The sequence below is a fragment of the Mustela nivalis genome (genome assembly GCF_964662115.1).
Source record: "Mustela nivalis genome assembly, chromosome: 14".
Classification (NCBI taxonomy): Eukaryota; Metazoa; Chordata; class Mammalia; order Carnivora; family Mustelidae; genus Mustela; species Mustela nivalis.
In genome coordinates, this window is record NC_139033.1 from 3,474,643 (window position 1) to 3,487,233 (window position 12,591).

At 47.2% G+C, this 12,591-nt stretch overlaps 1 long non-coding RNA gene across 2 annotated transcripts; it reads left to right on the forward strand.

Annotated features, from left to right (window-relative positions):
- Positions 1-2,567: 2,567 nt before the first annotated feature.
- On the forward strand, positions 2,568-7,731 carry LOC309848349. 2 transcript variants are annotated; one of them, XR_014302982.1, is made up of 4 exons: positions 2,568-2,638; positions 3,895-3,919; positions 6,657-6,710; positions 7,362-7,731. It is a non-coding gene; the product is annotated as an uncharacterized lncRNA (long non-coding RNA). The 2 variants fall into 2 exon arrangements; XR_014302983.1 differs by lacking the exon at positions 2,568-2,638 and having other exon boundaries at positions 3,702-3,919.
- Positions 7,732-12,591: the final 4,860 nt, after the last annotated feature.

Sequence of the window (12,591 nt, forward strand, 5' to 3'; positions counted from 1 at the left end):
TTTTGTCTGCAAGACTAGGAAGCCAGTGGGTTCTGTGTGTGTGCTGTGAGTTTGTGTGCATGAGGTTTTTGGTTGAGGTGTCTTTTGTGGCTCTATGTAGTGTGATTGTGAGTGGGTGATTTTTTGTGGGAAACATGGAGAGACAGAGGCGGAAAGATACAGACAGAAAGACAGAGAGGGAGAGATGAATAGAGCAAGAGAGAGCGTGTATATTTCTGCAGGAGATAGATTCTACCACCACTGCCACTGGCCAAAGTCAACATTCTCAGAGAAAAGAATAAACCTCATCTAGGGCACACGTTCTAGCCGTGGGAGACCCCAAAGGGGCAGTTCAGCCCCTGCCAGCCAACCACATGACCCCACATGATCTAACCCACATTCATATCAAGCAATACTCTCCGAGCTATTCATTTTTTTAAGATTTTATTTCTCAGAGAGAGAGAGTGAGAGAGAGAGAGAGAAAGCACAGTCAGGTGGGAAGGGCAGAGGGAGAGAGAAAGAGCAGGTCCTCCCTGAGGAGGGGCCCCCCACGTGGGACTGGATCATAGCATCCTGAGAGCATGACTTGGCGGGAAGACCAGTGCTGAAAGAACTGAGTTTCCAGGCGCCCCTCCTCGAATTAATCTTGAACAGCACCACCAATGTGCTGATGGGTACATTCTTGATGTCCTTCCAGATGTGTCTGAGAAAATCTCAGTCTGTGAGACGCTTTGCCATAAGCCCAAAGAAGAAGAGGACCAGAGTGTTGCCAAGGTGAGGTTGCCTCTCTTTTTCCCCAAGGAGCAAGCATTGCTTTCTTGGTTTCTTTCATCAAATTCAGATGACAATCAAATTATACACTATATGTTGGTGAATTGGACATAATAAAAAAATTCATTTTCCTAATGTAAATTTTTTGTACATGGAAGTAAAATGGTTTTTTAAAGATTTTATAACTTTATTTGACAGACAGGGATCACAGTAGGCAGAGAGACAGGCAGAGGGAGAGGTGGAAGCAGGCTCCCCGCTGAGCATAGAGCCCGATGCTGGGCTCAATCCCAGGACCCTGTAATCATGTCCAGAGCCAAGGCAGAGGCTTTAACCCACTGAGCCACACAGGCACCCCTAAAGTGAATTTCAAACTGTATGTGTGTGTGTATGTATGTGTATATATAATTTTATATACATATATATGTATAAACGTGTATATATATATGTATATGCTTATATATATATACATACATATAAATATATGTGTGTTTATATAAGTATATATATCCATATATATACACATACGTGTGTATACACACACATACACATTTGAGAGGACATATGTATAATTTCCCTTTTGCGGAGAGTCCTGAGTGGTTGTTTCCTGCCCACCATCGTCTGATTCAAGAGGATATTTACCACTGGCAACAGCAAATCTTGTTAGAATTGCTGTGGTATGATCCTTTCCATCCACAAGAGTTTCTCTTGCTTGGATGAAGAATTTTGTAGTTGCCATCCTGAGTGGACTGGGTAGACACATCTCCCAGGAAAAATAACTTCATACAGGCATCCAGGTCCCACTCTTGGGGCCTTGGATTCAATCACTGTGTTCCATCTGGTTTCCTAAAGTCATTCAGAGAACTAAAGATCAGTACAGGCAGACAAGTATACAGCACGGCCAGAGACTCATGGTGTCCTCTTTTCTGTGCCTGCAGCCTCAGGAAACATCAACAGAGGGAGGCGGTACGTATTCTGGACTCAGTCTCTTCCTGGGGAAAAACTCTAGCTGGTAAGGCAGGTGGGGCCCCCTTGCAATCTTCAGTCTGGAGAGCCTCCCTGATTGGGGGTTCTTGGTAGGACTCTTGGTGGTTTGGGGACAGGCATATTTCCCAGGTGACAAAGTATGCTCTTTTGTCTGCAAGACTAGGAAGCCAGTGGGTTCTGTGTGTGTGCTGTGAGTTTGTGTGCATGAGGTTTTTGGTTGAGGTGTCTTTTGTGGCTCTTATGTAGTGTGATTGTGAGTGGGTGATTTTTTGTGGGAAACATGGAGAGACAGAGGCGGAAAGATACAGACAGAAAGACAGAGAGGGAGAGATGAATAGAGCAAGAGAGAGCGTGTATATTTCTGCAGGAGATAGATTCTACCACCACTGCCACTGGCCAAAGTCAACATTCTCAGAGAAAAGAATAAACCTCATCTAGGGCACACGTTCTAGCCGTGGGAGACCCCAAAGGGGCAGTTCAGCCCCTGCCAGCCAACCACATGACCCCACATGATCTAACCCACATTCATATCAAGCAATACTCTCTGAGGTATTCATTTTTCTTTTAAGATTTTATTTATCTGAGAGACAGAGAGAGAGAGAGAGAGAGAGCCCACAGTCAAGTGGGAGCAGCGGAAGGAGAGAGAGAAGATGACCCTCGCTGAGCAGGGTGGCCCCCATGTGGGACTAGATCTCACAACCCTAAGATCATAATTCAGATGAGCAAAAGGCTGATGCTGAAAGGATTGAGCCCTCCGGGTGCCCCTCCCCGAATTATACTTGAGCAGCACCACCAATGTGCTGACAGGTACATTCTTGATGTCCGTCTAGATGTGGACATCCGCTTGGTCTGGGCGTGGCCTTGCCAGAACATTGAAGTGCAGAAACACCAGCATATTGCCAAGGTGAGCATGCCTGTCTTTACCCAAGGAACAAGCATTGTTTTCTTGGTTTCTTTCAGCAAATTCAGGTGAAAATCAGATAATATATGTTGATGAATTGAACATAATAATAAAAAATTCATTTTCCTACTATAAATTGCTTGTATATGGAAATAAAGTGATTTTTCATATGTATATGTGTCTGAATGTGTGTGCATGTGTAATTGCATAAATGTGTAATTACACATACACACACATTTGAGAAGACATATGTATAATTTCCCTTTTGGGGAGAGTGCTGAGTGGTTTTCTCTTGCCAACCATCATCTGATTCGAGAGGACATTCACCAATGGCAACAGCAAACCTGGTTAGAATTGCGCTGGTGTACAAAAGATAAAAGAAAGAAAAATGGTGTAACATTATCATTATTTAGAAAAGGTATTGATACTATTTGTTCCAAATTATAGAAATATTATAGTATAACCTCACTTTCTTTTTTTTTAAGATTTTATTTATTTATTTGACAGAGAGAAATCACAAGTAGGCAGAGAGGCAGGCAGAGAGAGAGAGAGGCAGAAGCAGGCTCCCTGCTGAGCAGAGAGCCCGATGGGGGACTCGATCCCAGGACCCTGAGATCATGACCTGAGCCGAAGGCAGTGGCTTAACCACTGAGCCACCCATGTGCCCTCACTTTCTTAAAGCTAAAGAAAGTAATTTCTTATTTAGCTTTTAAATTTGGTCAACTTTTATGAGGTACCTATACAGGATACATAAAGCAGGGATCCCAAATGTCCTTGCTGAAAAGAACTTTCTATAGTTAGTAGATCATGCTTTCATTTTAGACCCACATTAGTCTACACTAGACTTTTCGAGCTTTAATATTACATTAGTTAAAATGATTTGGGGTTCTGTGAACAAACGCATTTGCTAAACAATAAGTATGTTCCTAATATGTATAGACAAATAAAGGTTGGTTGAACTTCACGAATGATACTTAAAAAAAAAAAAAAAAAAAAGAATTGTGGTGGTGGCATTCATTCCCTCAGCAACAGTTTCCCTTGCTTAGATGAAGAATTGGTAGGCACCATCCTGAGTGGACTGGGCACACACATCCCCTAGGACAAACAATTTCCTTCAAGTGTCCTGTTTGCTTTCCGTGGGGGCCAAACACTGGGTTCCCTCTGATTTCCTGATATCACTGAGAGAACTAAAGATCATGAAGTCAGACAGTATACAACATGACCTGAGCCTCATGGTGCTCTCTTTTCTATACCTGCAGGTGCCGCGCAGACTGAGCCAAAGAGGTGTGTATTCTGGAATCAGTCTCTTGCTGTCTGTAGTCAGGGGCACCATCAGATCCTGGGTTCCCACTGGAATGGGGATCAGAGGTGTGGTGAAACAATGGGTTTTCTATGTGCATACCCATGGTCATGTCTTTGTAATTCAGGTAGTGACTTTGTGTATGTGGAGGTGGGCTGTGTCTCAGTGTGAAATAATGAGGTGTGATTCTGAATGGGCATGTGGTTTTGTGTGTGTGTGTGTGTGTGTGTGTAACCAGGATTTATGTCTCCCTAAATAGCACAGTTGCTGGTGTGAACTTATCATTTAGGAAAAGACAAAGAAAATCCCGCCCCTTGCCTCATGGGTGTGTTGTGTGTCAGAACTTACGGCATTGTATGACTTAAAAATGTGTGCAGTCTATCGTATGCCAAATACATCTGGTTTCATCTGACAAAATCCCAACACCATGGAGGAAAGTGTTCCCAGGGTCCTGAGAGGATAATAACATTTTCAGAATTCCCTTGAGTCTGTCAGGAATGACTTCAGTTCATGATGGGTCTCACCTCTGAGCAGACAGCGGGAGCGATCATGACTAAAGAAAAGGAGCCACAGCATATTCAGTTGGTGTCAGGGAAAAGGGAGGCTGGAGAGGGTGCTGAATGACAGCGAGGATGTAGTGCCTGTGTTTGGGGAGCCTAGCACCGAGATGAGGCCCTTCAACCTCAGATCTCATGATATTTTTCCCATCTCAATTTCTAGGGGAAGACCCTACATTTCTACACTGAGTGGCATTAGTAATAGCTATTTGCCTTGTTCTTGATCTTCCCTGAACGGGGCTCTCACCAAACCCAATCCCAGAGGCCATGTTCCATCAGACTCTTCAGATTAAAGGGATATTTCATCTACGACCCCTCCTCTGTTCCCACAACTTTTTGATGAAAGAAGCCTGAGAAAGAATCCTCTTCCTCGTAGGGGGAGAGCTGAGGCAGGTGGTCCCAAGGGCAGATGGTTGCCACACCCTGTTCTGAAGGGAATCTGAGAAGTGGGAGCCTGTAGGTTCTAGAAACCTTTGTCTCTAGACCATAGTCTCACGGTAGTGTTGAAGGGAATGCCTGCTGGGCACAACCCAATACAGAAGTGAGAGCAGCAGCTAGGCTCTAAGGAGTCCTGACTCCATCAGATCCTTCTGCTTTGATGGGTGAGGGCATGATCCAGGGGCTTGGACTAGATCTTCAGAGGGAAGATGTAGAGGGGATGGGGGGGCGGGCAGAGGGACAGCTCAAAGGACAGCCAGGCCATGTGAGAGAGGGAGGGCATGCCAAGATTGCAAGGATAGGTGAATCAGGTGAAGCCTGGGCCCAGCCTGGCCCATGCTGAGGACGCCATTCGGGCTCTTCCTGCACAGGGACGAGGCAGGTCACACTGTCACGGCTGGTGTGAGCACTGTATGGACGTCTTCCTAAATCCCCAGGGAAGGGGCTTGCTTCTCATTCCATCCTCTTCTCCGGCCACCTGTGCGACAAACCAGGCTCTTTCCATCATGGAAATTAGGGAGAGTCAGAGAATGCCGTCAGGTCTTCTGTTCCCCCACCCGAGACACATCAGTGCGGATGGAACAGGACCAGGCCAGACACACGGAGGCTCCCAGCCTGAACCACCCAGGGCTAGGAGGGGCAAGTTTTTACTTTTCACCTGCTTCTGGAAGTCACTTGGTAACCAGTCCTTGTCTACACGCAGTTGGCCAAGGGTTATCTGGCCTGCAGACATATTTATGCTGAAGAGATCTCACACCATGTGGCTATGGCAGCTGTAGAACATTCTAGGTGTTCATGAGGTGAGAGGGGCACAGACTCCAGGCATGGTGAACTTAGCAAAGTCATGGGAGCTGATCTCACGATTGGGGTGCTTCTTGCTCCTCCCTTTTATGGCCCAGAGGACATCAGTTTGATGGTTTCTCTGAAATGATCTGAGAGTTTGCACACCCAAACTCTGTGTCCTTCTACTCAGGGGGACAGGAGACCTGCACCTGGTAGCCACTGCAAGGGCACCAATTGCATCTCTCTCATTCCTTCTCACCCAGATGGTTAGCTCTCAGCAGCCTCTCTTGATACAGCCTGGATTAGGGTCTACTTCAGGGGCAGAAACGTCCCTCTTCACCTTGTCTGGGCCTCTGTGGTCCCACAAAATGCTAAGTGCCTGCCGAGGCTCTTGTATGGACCAGGAAGAGAAGGATGGGCTCCTGAGGACAGTGAAGTGTCCCTGCCCCTAGCGAGACATGTCTGCTCATGTGTGAGTTAATTCAAGGAAACAAAGCTAAACAGTCCCATCCTTCATCACATCAGCTAAATTACAGGTGCCCTGTAATGCATGTTTACAACACAGAACATTTTCATTTTCACAGAGAGCTCCCCTGGGCACCTGTTCTGAGCCTGGCAGAGGGGCTGCTCACGGACCCCATCTAACCCAGACTGTTTCCACCAAGTTGGGAACACAGGTTGATCCGTGCATGGGTGAGAGCTATCTTGATCCCATGGAGACAGGAAAGTGCCATGTGAAGTGGCATCCTTCCTTTTGCTGAGCGTTAGCAGCTGTGCTCAAGGTCTTGTTGAAGGGCTCTGACTCAGGGAGCCCAGGGCAGGTCTGAGGACCTGGTGGAAGAGTAGGTGTTGCCAGGCGAGCCAGCCTGGTCTCCACTGGAGCCTCAGGCGCAAGGGAGCCCCTCTCTCTAACAACCCGCTGCTCATGCTTTTGTCTCTATAGAATGGAGCCTGGAGACGATATTAGAAGTCAGCTCAGAGGAAGAAGACCCTCCAGGTAGGGAAGTACACTCAGGTAGGAACCAAGGGGAGAGGGTTCCTGGGAACAGGCAGATTACAGCAGCTACTTTGTAGATCGAGAGTGGGAGGTAGGAAATCAAAAATATGAAGTATATGTATTAGAGGATTTCTTTCTGTTTTTCAGCCATGGAGAGATTTTATTTTTTAGAGAGAGTGAAGGATTGGCGGGGAGGGGCCATGGGAGAGGGAGATGGTGACTCCAGGCTGAGCCAGGAACCTAATGCAGGCCTGCTCCCAAGGATCAGAAACCCAGCTGAATGCAGACATTGAAATGACTGAGCCATCCAGATTCAGTCTCTGTTTTGTTCTTTTCCTGTAATGGTAGGGTTTTTTTTTTATTATTTATTTTCAGAAAAACAGTATTCATTATTTTTTCACCACACCCAGTGCTCCATGCAATCTGTGCCCTGTATAATACCAACCACCTGTTGCCCCAACCTCCCACCCCCCTGCCATTTCAAACCCCTCTGATTGTTTTTCAGAGTCCATACTCTCTCATGATTCACCTCCCCTTCCAATTTACCCCAAATCCCTTCTTTTGAAATAGAAGTAGTCTGCGTCTGGGCTTTGAAGGTGCTCTGTTTGTAATCCTCTTTTCTTATTTGATATTTATGATTCTCTCCAAAAGTGAAGTGAGGCTGCATTCCTCCCTGCCAAACATAAGAGCCTTTGGAGACCCTCCTAGGCTCGTTGGAATTCCAGACCTGTGTGAAGGCTGTTGAGCTGGTCGCACACCCTGGTGCTCGAGGGTCCCACTGAGCTGTTTTCTGGATGACCCGGCCCAGGACAGGGGCTCTAGAAGTGGGACCATTGTCTCTGCTCCTGTCTGATCCCGCTGCTCCAGCCACACGGTAATGGACCTGCTCCCCACATCATGGTCCCAGACCACCCTTGGACCTTCCCTCAACCCGCTTGGGGCCCCCCCAGTCTTTCCAGGGCTTGGGGGCTTGGCATGATTGCTGGCAAGTGCTGGGGTTTATATAGCCGTGCTCGCTGTGGAACCCTGTCTCCACACTGACAGCCTAGGGGAATTTGGATGTCATTTTCCCTCTCCTGTCACATTCACCTCTTCTCTGGGCTAGGACTCTTGTGGGCTGTAGTAACACTCAAGTATGATTCCAGTGTCTATGATCAGCCCAGGCATAGGGCAGTACCTTTATTGCCCAGGTCCCTGTCACACTCATGCCCAGCACAAGCCAGGCCCATGGAAATCACCTCCATGCTAGCTGGTTTGGCTCATGGGTCAACTGAGGTAGGACTAGGGAGGATGGCAGTAAACCCATCATCATTGCTCCACTGTTGCCATTTCACAGAGCAATCAGGTTGTCGGAGGTGAGAGGAGAAGGGAAAGAAGAAATTCATGATTCGGGGAAGGATGAGGGAGCATAGCAGGAGGGAGCCGAGGAAGGCAGGAAATCATGGGGACAGAAAGTCATGGGCAGCACCTTGGATGCCTCTTGAAAGAATGGGATGACAGGCTTTGGTTGCAGGTGCCAGTTCTGAAATGTAAGGGCCAGAAAGGGCCCAGAGACCCTGGAGGACTTCATATCAGTGGGCTAAGGGGATCATGGCTCTGGGGCTGGTGAGATGGGGGGACTGCAGAGCTGAGGACAGAAATTGAGTATTTGGGTCAGGGACATGATCCTGGGAGAAGTGGCCTGAGTCCTCACCTCAGCCTGACTGTCCCCTTTCCCTTCGCAAGGCATGGCCATGTCTGTTACCATCGCTCTGCCCAGAGAAGACTATTTCGCAGACTTAGAAGATTCAGAACAAGAGATCCATAATCCGTGTGCCATCATTTCCTCTTTCATTCCGTTATACTCTTTCTTTTCTTTCTTTTTAGTTTCTTTAGGTAATGAATTATTTTATTTTGAGAGGGAGTGAGATCATGGGAGGGGGTGAGGTGTAGAAGGAGAAAGAGAGAATCCCAGGCAGATTACCCACTGAGTGCAGAGCCTGACAGGGGACTCGACTCCACGACCCTGAGACCATGGCCTCAGGACTCACACACTTCACCAGCTGAAGAAACCAGGCACCCCTTCTCCTCTCTCTTACTGATAACCTCCTTTTGGTAGCTTCAGCTACTTTCCTCTTTCCTGCTTTTTTTGATTCTCCTCCTGTAGGACCTGGGCTTATGCAGGCACTTGCTGTTCTCAGATCTTCAAATCTATAGTCTCTGTCCTCAGCCCTGCTCAGCAACTTCCTCAGCATTTTCCTGGTTTCTGGTCCCCAGTCTGCATGAAAAAGCGAGTGCACAAATGGGCCATAGGCAGACCGAACATGAAGATGGGTTTCTGACCACAACCAATCCAGGACCCAATCCTTGTTGTCAGCCGAGCAAGCAGGCTTACTATGTATGTCAGACTTGGAAGGAGGTTGGCTGCTGTATCTAGCAAAAGGCCAGGAATCTGCACCAGATCCCACAGAACAATAGGCCCAAATGGCCGTAGTTCTATCTGAGCGCTTCCCTAACTCTTGTCCCCACTCCCCACCTAGGTCTGACGGACCAGAAAACATCAAGCTGGGACCCCGAACAGGCACATAGGATGCCTCACTTCTAGACAGCTCACTGAGGCTCTCTGGGCCAATAGGCTCCCATAGGGCATAGCTGAGGCCTTCCCTTTTCCCCACTAGCGAGAGTTTTCACTCTTCTGCTTGATGTGGAGTCTCTGCCAAATGCATATAATGGTGGCTTGACTCCCTTGCTCTAGCTAGCTCTGATATTCTTTGCCTGTTGTCATTTGCTTGGCCTTCCTTTACAGGACAGGTCATACCAGAGGTCCCGCCAAGACCCCGTCTGAGCTGCCATTGCTTCAAAACCACAGCTTTCCAGCCTGGCACCTGGGCCTTCTTCTGGGGTCCCCCTTTTTTTTTGGCCTCCTTGGTGGAACCAGACCATTCCTTTTTGTCCGCTTATGCTGTCCTTTTGGTTACAATGTTGTACTGTTCTGTGCAAACCTGTTGTGAGTCATAAGAAGAAGAATCAGAGCTTGGAACCATGTATAGGCTCTTCTGAATCTTGTCTGAGCCTGCCTCAGAGACCAGGGAGATTGATGATCTCAGCAGATTGTCATCCACCGCGATGAACTGAGCTGAAGGTCCCCAATCACAAAAGCTGAAGTTCTCCCACTAAGTCAATGTTGGGTCCTGGCAGTATCCTCTCTGGGTTTTCACTGGGTGGGGAGTCCAGACTGATGGGTCTGTGTTCAGAGGTGGCCAACTGTCATTTTGGGGGGCTCAAGACATGAGATATACTAATGTTCTATTTTGACCAACCATCACCACTTCTCTTCGGAATCCTCTAAACGTAAACTCTCTCTTCTCCCAGAAAACAAAAATGTCTGCTTCCTGTATGTACTGTCCTCACAATCTCAAGTCTTATTCCCCGCAACTTTTCCAATGATGATTTGGGTCTTCAGGGCCCACTCTGGACAACCTGATTTGAGAAAATCGTTCATTTGAGAAGCAGGCATGTAACACACAAGATATTGGGTCAAGGCTCCCATCTAGTTCTTTGTTCATTTTGTATACGCTTAGTTAAAATACTACTTCTCATTTCCCATAAACGGCTTGCTGCCATTCACCCAGAATGACCCCTTTACTCCTTTTTTTCTTATTATAATCACTATACTAATTATTATCCTTGTTAAGTGAGAACATAGCCTATGCCACTCCTCTCTGTGCTTCTGACCGCAGGATGTGCCATCCATCCCTGGACCCCATGGCAAATCCTTCTGGGAAATTCAGATTTCAACAAATGAAAGGAATCACCAAGACTGGAAATTCCAACTCCTGGGTGAGCTCCAAAAGGCGGCGACTTTTGATTGTTCAGGCACAGGACTTGGAGGATTTACTATTTATGCCACAAATTAGAACAATGTTCCCTTTATTGGAAACTGCATAAATAAGAAAGCCTGTAAGAAACCTATCTCTAATTTTGGGGAAATTGACTCATAATACAATTTATGTGGAAGATGGAATATGGAGCCGTCTGAGCCTATTGTTGGCATAGTGATTTTCGTGCCATTGCCGTAGATTTTTAGTTGGCAGGAGGTAGTGGTATTTGTGTTACTGTTTACACCTTTTGGTCCATAAAGTAAGACAGAACAGTCTCTGAAAGGCCTTAAGGAAGAAGCTGTTTGGCATTAAGGCTGATCCTCATGGCTAAGGGGATTAGTTCTCTTGGACTCAGTTGGGCAATAGGGGTTCCTGTTTGGAAGCACCCTATAGTGACCCTTAACATGTTCTTGTTTGTTGTGTTTATCTTCATAGTGGTCATAGTGCTGGTCCACTGCGTTCTTGCCAGAGTCTTACAAGCATCTATACAGATGTTCTGTCATCACATGCATGGTCAAGATCTTCTAATACAGTTGCCTGTGAAGATGACTAGACCATGTTCAGCAGTGAAGTGTGGGATCTCTGGTCTTCTCTGACTGGGCCAACCTCTCCCAAGGCTCAAAATGGGGACAGACACGTGGAAGATATGAACGGGCAGTGCCATGACCATACATAACAATAGGTCTCTGGGGGCGCCTTGGTGGCTCAGTGGGTTATGCCTCTGCCTTTGGCTCAGGTTATGATCTCATTGTGCTTGGATTGAGCCCCACATCAGGCTCTCTGCTCAGTGGGGAGCCTGCTTCCCTATCTCTCTGCCTGCCTCTCTGCCTACTTGTGATCTCTCTGTCAGATAAATTAATAAAATTTAAAAAAAAAATAGGTCTCTGGCCTGTAGTGTGTAGCCCAGGAAATCAACCCATTATCTACAGTTTTCTCCTTGGAAGGCATCAGAGCGCAATCTGGTCCATCCGGCCTAGAAAGCGAACCAATAACCTCTGTAGAAATTGTCCTCAAATGACCCGGACATGGATTGTAACTGAGTCTGTGCCTGATTTCTTTCCCTATACACACCTGAGGCCCAGCAGATACAATAGCCCTGAAAAAGACATGGGATGTCATACTTCTAGACCACCGGCTACAGCTTCCTTATGCCCAGAGGCTCTAATGGGGGCATCCCTGAAGCCTTTCCTTCTGGCTGTACAATGTTTCCCTACTCCTATGCTACCCTTGAATCTCTGCCCAAATGCAAGTGATAGTGGCTGACTCCCCAGGCATGGAGCTGGGCTAAGTCAGGGGTACTAGGCCCACCCTGCTCTAAAGGAACCCTGCAAAATCTGGCTCTGACCCAGGTACTACCCACACTGGTGTTTTCCTGACTTGGGTGGCTCTGGACATGTACTATTCCCCCTCCATTTCAACTTCCAAGATTGCTCCAGCAAGGGTCTGCTTCCCGAAGTTCCCTTCCCTTTTTCTTCAGCTTTAGAAATATGAAGACTGAGGCGTGACACAACCATGTGTAGTTGCTGAATAGGATTCTGGATGTCTGGGACATAGTGCCAGGAAAATTTTAGATTTGAAGTGGGGCCATGAATTCCGAAAGTTTGGAACTGATGAGCATAGAGTTTCCCTGAATGCAAGAGAAAATAGGAAAATAATTCTGGAGACCCTTGGTGAGTATCCTGGGGAGGAAGTTGGCAGGTTGTAGGTATGGAAGGGCCCCTCTAAGAGGAGATGGAACAAGTCCCCTGCCCTGTAAGGAAATAATGGAGAAAGTCTGTAGAGACATGATCTGGGGAGACGCTTTGCAAAGGAGTGGGAAATTTGCCCACTCAGAGCCAGTGCAGGCCCTGTTCACTCTCGGCCAGGCCTTAGGCCAAGCTGTTTGTACACTTGCTCAGATCAACAAGCGGTAAGACACTGAAGGTCACAGGTTTAATTTATTAAGCCACCAAAGCACCAATGCAGGTGGCCATTTTCCCAGTGTGTGCACAGTAACTGGTCAGCCAGTGTTGGTCAGTAAA